Below are 7,488 nucleotides of genomic sequence, written 5' to 3' on the forward strand. Positions count from 1 at the left end.
GGAACAGGACATGGTCATCTGGAGAAAGAGTCTGCTGTTAATTCTGTCTGGGTAACAGAGGGAGAAGGAGCAGATGGCTGATGGGGGGTGTGGCTGGATAGACACAACACATTTCTGATGTATTTGTGATCATGCTACTTTTAATATGTCACACCTATTTTTTAAAAAAATATGTGGTGATGATTTCCCAATATCAATCAAGCATTTTTAGATGATAATATTTTTGGCTAAAATATATTGCAGCTGATAGAGGTACCATAAATTATTTCTGTATTTGAGGTAGAAGAATAAACTTTGCCAATTATCATTTCAGGTAGATCATGCAGATCTAAAATTCTTGTTGTAATTAAATGTATTGGGGTGACATTGGTTAATAAGATTACATAGGTTTCAAATGTACAATTCTGTGGCACATCATCTGTGTGTTGCATTGGGGGCCCACCACCCAAGTCAAATCTTCCTTCTGCCGCCATATATTTGAGCCTCTTTACCACCTTCCCATCAGCCTTCAAAATGGTAAATGTAATACATTTTAAAGTAGAAACCAGTTTATGAAAATATAGTTACAGTTAAAACATGGTTTTAATTCTAAGGCAAATTTAAGAGCAAACTAATAATGATACAAGCAGGAGATAGAGGTAATAGATGAGAGAGATGGATTTGAGCTATATGCAGAGAGACCACACAAAGAACTGGAACTAAGTATAAATTAACATTGAGCCATTGATATAGTAAGTGCTGTTGTGAAGTAAATAAATTCCCAAGGGTCACTGAAATGCAATCAGAACAAAAGCTATTAGATGTAGGCTCATAACATCTGGACATGCTCCAGTAAAAGTTTAAACACTTCAAATTCTGATTTGTCTGGCGATATTGACTGGTTTCATTGCCATTTTACTAAGGCGATTGGAGCTACTCTTTTCAATGACCTTCCACACAGTGTGCATGGGGGACCATGGCATCTGAGCACTGACAGGCCATTCATTGTACATGAATTTTGGGCCTTACCTTTGCTAAATATGCAACTATCCTTTGATTTCTGATTGCTGTGTGCACATTATTTGCAAGTGTATATGATTTTTGAATTGAACTCCTCTGCATTTAATCTCATCTAGTAATATTGACCATAAACTCAGTCTTTTAGTGAGAATATATCCCCTAATAAAAAAGGAATTAAAGATCATGCTATCAATCCAACACATTTCTCCAATGCCTTGCACTGTTGTACTTATTTAGAAATATTTTAAAATATTTTATTCCATAATAAATCACTATTGAATAAATTAATGAGATATATAAGGAAAGTAAAATAACACTGTAATAAATAAGAAACCGCTTCTCAGCTTTTTGGCTAAGATCAAGTGTAGTATCTGTTCTTATCAGTTTAATAAATAAGAAACAACATCTCAAAGATATTAAACTTGCTTTATTCTAAATGGCTAAAAACAAAAGAATCAACAGTGATATTCATGTCTTCTAACATTTCATCTTAATTATTTTTATTAATCAATAAATTTGTTTGTTTTAACTTTGCTTAAAACTCTTAGTTATGATAAAAATAACTATTATTACTAATACTGTTGTAATGAGTAAGAACAACGCAGCACACTGTATTTTTACCATTTCACAAAGTTTGCTGTGACCTGCCTCTTGCTGACTATCCATCTTTATTGTTTGTCATTTCTCTCCTTTCCAAGTCGTACTCCAGTCTCCAGTTGTAGGGAGCGACCGGTCATAACGCTGCATACCTTCTCCGGCCGCGACCACCTCTGACTCAACCCTCCCTTCCAACCTCTTCAATTCTGTATGTTAACTATTTTTAATATTTAAAGTTAAATATTACTTCTAGTAGAAAATCTTGATTGATCTCTCCTAGAAAAGTCTTACCTTGCATCAGGACTCTTTCCCTATAGCATCATGTGCAACCTATCGATATTTATAGAGCATCGGGACATTTATGAAAATCTTTGTGCTAATAACAGCTGGATTCATTGTTAAGTTAATAAATCTGTGATTTTTATGACTCCTTCCTGGCAGTAGAAACTTTTGGGGAACTGGGATGGATCCTAGCAATGTATTTACACAGTATTTTAAATTAAGATTTAACTTAGACAGATAACCTGAGCCCAGTGTTATGCATGCTGCTTTGTCTATTGGATAGTATGCCAACTCCTCTCTTACAAATGATGGAGGAGAGAGAAGCTACTATGCACGTAGACCACAGGAGTAACCACAATCACATGCAAATTAAAAGTGACACCCCCGGCTTTTTGCTGTTCTAGAATATAATGTTCAAGAGCTTGCATGGAAGTAGAAGCAGAGAAGTGAGTCAGGTACTTGGGTTTTCCATGGATCAGCTGAAGGATATCAGGCAAATACCCAAGTAAAAACTGAAAGGAAAAAAAAAAACCTAAAGCCAAATTTTCAGCAGTTATATGTGGCTAAGGAAACAAAATTAGAATTCAGAAATCTGAAATAAAGTTGGTCCTGAATATAAACAAGCAAACAAGTAAATAAATAGAAAAATAAAACATACACAAAAACAAAACAAAATGAAACAAAACTACGTTGAGGCCCACAGGAAAATATTTAAGAAGTGAAAATGAACCAAACTACAAAGATTATACTCCAGAAAGAAGTCGTTAAGATAAGGTGACCCATCCCTCTGTTGCTTGACCAAAGATAGTATTGGGAGAATGCTTCAACCTAAGTGTCACATGTGTACATAAATTTTTTTCACACACAATACCTTGCATTTATTCAAAATTTTTAGGGTTTACTATGCATGCCACAAGAGTACCAAAGATATGAAACAGACAATGGAAGGGTACTCAAATATACTCAAGATATTGAAGTTATAAAAAACAGAATTAAAAAGAAACAAGTATATTATAAAAAGTCTTGGAAAACTGGAGAATTTCACCAGAGAACAAAAATCAATGGAAAAAATCAAATGAAAATTCTAAAACTGTAAAATGTAATAAAATAATTTAAGAAACATCTAAAAGGGGAAAGATCATATCAAACAAGAATTTTATTACACTGAATATTGTATCAGCAGAAAATAACCGAGAAAAGTACAAAGAGCAAAAAGAATGCATACACAGAAAAGAGTGTAAGAGAGCGAGTTACAACAGTGGACAACTGTAACATAATTTCATTGGGCTACTTAACAAAGTCGAGTAAAACAAATTATTCAGAGCTACTCTATCCAACAAAGATTTTCAGTAATGTTGGCACATCCTTTTCTAATGCACTTTTAGTTTCGTGAAGAGAATAGCCTTTGTCCTTCCACTTCAACCTGGTTAGCAGTTATGTTATACAAGGAATCCATTTCAAAATTTCCACCTCACTGAATTGCTTGACCTCCTATTCAGCATTCTACAAAGACATGCAATAGAGTGATTAGGACAAGATTTCAGTAGCTGGACTTTCTGTTTTCAAATTCTTACTTGGCATTTGCCACTTTCGAGATCTCAGGAAACTTACTTAATATCCTCTGTGCATCTCAGTGTTTTCACGTGAAGAGAAGGCATAATAATGTGACCCATGTCATAGAGGTTTTAGAAGGAAAAAATAAGTTAATGCCTGTGAAGTGGTTAGAACATCACTTGCACATACTAAGTGCTCAATGCATTTACATCATCATCACCATCACTGTTATATTTTAGCTCCATTACTATGCACAATCTAATATTTTAAGGACAGTAAAGACATACAGAGTACTAATTACATCTAGCATTTCTCTAAATAGTTTGCTATATTAACACATGTAGGTCTCACTATAACTCATGGCGATGAGGATAGTAGAGAGTAGAAAAGTAAGGAACGGAAAGGAATTGTGCTCATTAAGTGTTTATACAAATGAAAAGAATGCAATGGGAATAAAGAATAAAGAGAATTAATCCTTCTTTACTTCTTAGCTCTGATTGATCATTAAAAAAAGTATATCAGTATTGGAAAACATAAATGTACTGGAAACAGGGCGAATAGGTGCAAATTATGAATTGGTTAATTTAGTTTGTTAATGTTAGTGGAAAGGCGTTTTTCATTCCTGCGCTGTGGTTGTTTCACAGTAGTATTATTTCCCAGTAGAAGAGACTGTTGTGTAAAAATGGAATAAAGTTATATCAGAGGGAATGGACATATATACAGAAATGACCACACAAGAAAGGTTCATTCAAATGGAGTTTAGAAAATGTAAACAAATGGAAAAAAATAAATGTAAATCTTTTTTTTACCACTTTAACCATCAAAACAGTAGCATTCTAATGCATTTACATCAAAGCTGTAGCTGATGCTTCTCCTCTCAGGAGAGCCAATTTGGGTTATCTCTCCATAACTCTGCAGAGTTGCCGAACTGGTAGCATGAAATTGGTATTTTTATACACATAAAATGAAAAAATTTGTCAGAACAATGCTGGATACAACTCTGATGATTTAGAAAATATGGACATGTGTTTATCTTCATTAGTAGTAAGAAATTACAAACTAGAAGTGAAATAAAGAAAGAAAAAAATAGCCTTTCACTTTATAATATTATTGTAAGTTACATGATAATGGGTTTTCAAACTGTTTTTGAAAATATCACCATAGTTAAAACATTGCTTTCATTCTAAGCCAAATTTATTTTTTCTAGGAATTTGCCTATGCATAGGCTAGAAAGGCTGAGGGAAATGTTCCTTGCCTTGTTTACACTATATTCTCTTTGCATATCTAAGTTTTTATGTGATTGTTTAATATCCACATTTTGAAATATTCCCTGTTAACCCACTTGACGCTGTGCCCAGTTTAGAAAATTTAACTCAGTATGTAAAAAACAAGTCAATATATACACTTTAAAAGTGATTCCTCTCAATAGTTCAGAATAAAAGTTTGTATACACAATCTTTAATTTCTCACAGCTTTAGCTAATTCCGTTCTAGTTTGTGACTTCACAGATTATGATAATACTCATAGCAGAAGATGTAAACTTGCTCTAAAAACACACTTATTTCAGCAGCAGGATTAAAGTTTTTATGCACTGTTGGAGGTATGGAAGTTACTCTCAGGTCAGTTGAGAATTCAAGTGCGCAACATTAGCCTATTGATCTAGAGAAATTAAGAAGTTCTGACTGAGGTTCAGGAAACAAAGTCAATAAAGGGGCAATGCTTTCTCAGGGAAGAACTTGAGATCTAGGAAAGCACTAACAGAGGAAGACACTGATATCTGGAACTCAAGAGCTTATAAAAGTCTCACCCGTTATTTAGATCATATTCCTCTCAAATGTTATATGACAATTCTTGCTGTAAGATGTGCCTCAAAAGTGTAGCGACATAGAACAAAGGGTGCTTACATGTGGTGAGAGTACTGATACCTTTTCCACAAGAATGAATGCTTTTCAGACATCCAAGTGCATTACACTTTTATTCAGGGAAAACCCATTCCTGGAAAACTGTGAGTACTCTAAAGAATTATGAGACCAGGTCAATATGGTTTTGGAGAATAGCCCAGTATGAAGTTGATCATTTAAGAAAACCAGAAAATTTATTCAATGTGATAGGCCAAGGGCTTATAGTAATATCAATTTGTACTAGATATAAATATTATCTAAGATTATTTGTAGTGATATACAGAGAAGCAGTTGATGGTGACCTCTGTAATAAAATATTAAAACAAAGCTAAAGATGTTAAAGGATAAAGCTTCGTTACTGTGTTTCAATGATGACTATACAAATCTGACAATACTACATAGCCCCAAAATAGCATAAGAATTAGATCTGGTTACTAATGTTCTCTAAAAATATAACATGTCATTTAAGAATCACAGTTCAGTTGACTATAAACCAGAATGTAAATATTACTAACACTTTAAAAAGTTAAGTATAACTATATAGAGTAAGCTACAAGTAGATTCATATATTTTTCTAAGTCATATACTTTTCATTTTCCTGGAAATGCGATTGCTTCTCTGTGAAAGATTATAACACTTGTCAGATTCTAACAGAAAGGAGTGTGTGATGCCATAGGAATATGAAATTAAGCTTTGATCACATCACTGTATAAATAAAATAACAAAAATGTGTAAGGTAATTTTATAAATGGAGCTGAATGAAAATTTTAGCCTGGATTTTAGTTTTTAAAAGAGCTGCGAGCACAGTTCAACATTCATCAAATTTAGCCCTTGGTATCTCTCTTCACAGACAATTAATTTCCCTTCCAAATATGTTTATACCATGTGAGAGGATAAGCCTTAAAGTAAATTGTTAAATACATAATATGTTAATTTATCATAAGAAATTTATATGGTTTACAAGTAACTGACGAGTATGTCAACTTTATCAAGTTTCCCAGGAAAACAAACGAAGCTCTCTATTTACTTTTAAGAGCTAAGTTAAAATTTTCCTGGCCGCATCACATATAATGCAGTTAAATATATCTGTAATTAATGGGAAAAATGAAAAAATCTAATGATTGGATGCAATAATTAGTTGGACAAAAAGTAGACAATTAAAATTTATTTACATGTAAGACACATTCAAGTTATATATGTTTTAAGTATTTAGGGCCAATGTAAGAGGATGTGATTAATAGATTTAAAATAAAAATCATTATTGCAGGATGGGGAGATTTGTTCTGGTTTGTGGCAATGTAATTATCCCTGTTGAAGAATAAGGTATTTAAACTTGAGAGAAAGTATGAAGTATATGCACAGATTCTGAAAAGGACCAGAGTTCCTTAGGTCACTATCAGGTAAATGGATCCATGAAATTATTAGCTAAGGCTAATCCTCCATCAGAGAATGCAAGTGTAATCCACCAGTCAGAGTAGATCCTTAAAGTTGTTGGAAAAGGGAGTTTTGGTAAATGTACCATAGTTTTTTGATCCACTCATTTGCTGATGGGCACTTAGGTTGCTTCCAGTACTTGGCTGTTGTAAATTGTGCTGCTATGAACATTGGGGTGCATAGGTTCTTTTGGATTGGTGTTTCAGGGTTCTTAAGGATGGAACTGGAGAGCATTATGCTAAGTGAAATAAGCCAGGCGGTGAGGGACAAATACCATATGATCTCATCTTTAACTGGAACATATCAACAAAAGAAAAAAGCTAACAAAATATAACCAGAGACATTGAAATTAAGAACAATGTAACAATAGCCAGAGGGGAGTGGGGAGGGGATAATGGGGAGAGGGGTCTACAGGAGCTACTATAAAGGACACAAGGACAAAATCAAGGGGGAGGGGAGGGGGAAGGGAGGGAGGAGGGATTGGCTGGGGTGGGGTGAAGGGATGGGGAGAAAATGCAGACAATTGTAACTGAATAAAAATTTTTAAAAAATTTTTTTAAATAAAATTTTAAAAAGGGAGTTTTGGTAAAAGTCCAGCTCCTGTCATATGGTTCTTGACGGTACTTGAACCCATCATGTTAATTCATCTGGGTGCACGGGTGGGTTTTCCCCATTTGGCAGATGCTTTCGATTCCTTCACTGCTCCTTAGAATGAGAATTA

The 7,488-nt window shown here is 33.9% G+C and overlaps 1 pseudogene; it reads left to right on the plus strand.

Annotated features, from left to right (window-relative positions):
• The first annotated feature begins 1,331 nt into the window (after positions 1-1,331).
• Positions 1,332-1,435, plus strand: LOC112309638 (U2 spliceosomal RNA; annotated as a pseudogene).
• The last annotated feature ends 6,053 nt before the right edge of the window (positions 1,436-7,488 follow it).

Source organism: Desmodus rotundus, chromosome 2, assembly GCF_022682495.2.
Source record: "Desmodus rotundus isolate HL8 chromosome 2, HLdesRot8A.1, whole genome shotgun sequence".
Lineage (NCBI taxonomy): Eukaryota > Metazoa > Chordata > Mammalia > Chiroptera > Phyllostomidae > Desmodus > Desmodus rotundus.